At 35.6% G+C, this 550-nt stretch overlaps 1 protein-coding gene across 1 annotated transcript in view; it reads right to left on the bottom strand.

Annotated features, from left to right (window-relative positions):
• The window catches only part of LOC119585780, a 4,948-nt gene extending 4,606 nt beyond the window's left edge, over positions 1–342 (bottom strand). Inside the window, 1 exon segment of the mRNA XM_037934494.1 lies at positions 62–342. The gene's annotated coding sequence lies outside the window, so the exon portion shown is untranslated.
• Positions 343–550: the final 208 nt, after the last annotated feature.

The raw sequence follows: 550 nt of genomic DNA, 5'->3' as shown, positions 1-550 counted from the left end.
CACGCTAACTGAAAATTATAAACCCAATATATGGCAACATGAACAATTGAGTACACTTTACCTTTTTCAGTCTTATTCAGATGGTAAATTATCCTGGATTGTATGGACCACGGATAAACCCTAAAAGAGCTTTGTTTCTAATAATATATGAAATAAATATCAGTCTCTACAAATACACTTCTCTGTTGCCGGAAGTACGATAATATATTCTCTGAAAGAAATCTTTCACTCTCGTATAATTTCAAGTTTGTGATATCTAGCACGAATAACAATATGGTGTGTAGTGCACGAATAAAGTTAGATGTATACTGTTTGTGCTCTGAGTTTAGACTGAGGACTTTATACGGTGAGCGGATGTTTCTAAGGCGACAGAATAGTCATGTACAATACGTGTTTGCCGCGCGCAATACGTTGTTATCTATGACGTAATATTCCCAGCAAAACTACAGACATGTTTTGATCATGCCTTGTCTCTGTGTACACTTGTTGCATGCAAGAATGTGTACATTGATAAACGTATATTCATGATGAAATGACAGCTTGATATTCC

This window comes from Penaeus monodon, chromosome 20 (assembly GCF_015228065.2).
Source record: "Penaeus monodon isolate SGIC_2016 chromosome 20, NSTDA_Pmon_1, whole genome shotgun sequence".
In the NCBI taxonomy this organism is placed as follows: Eukaryota; Metazoa; Arthropoda; class Malacostraca; order Decapoda; family Penaeidae; genus Penaeus; species Penaeus monodon.
Note: the sequence above shows the minus strand (reverse complement) of the source record. Positions and strands in the feature narration are given on the sequence as shown.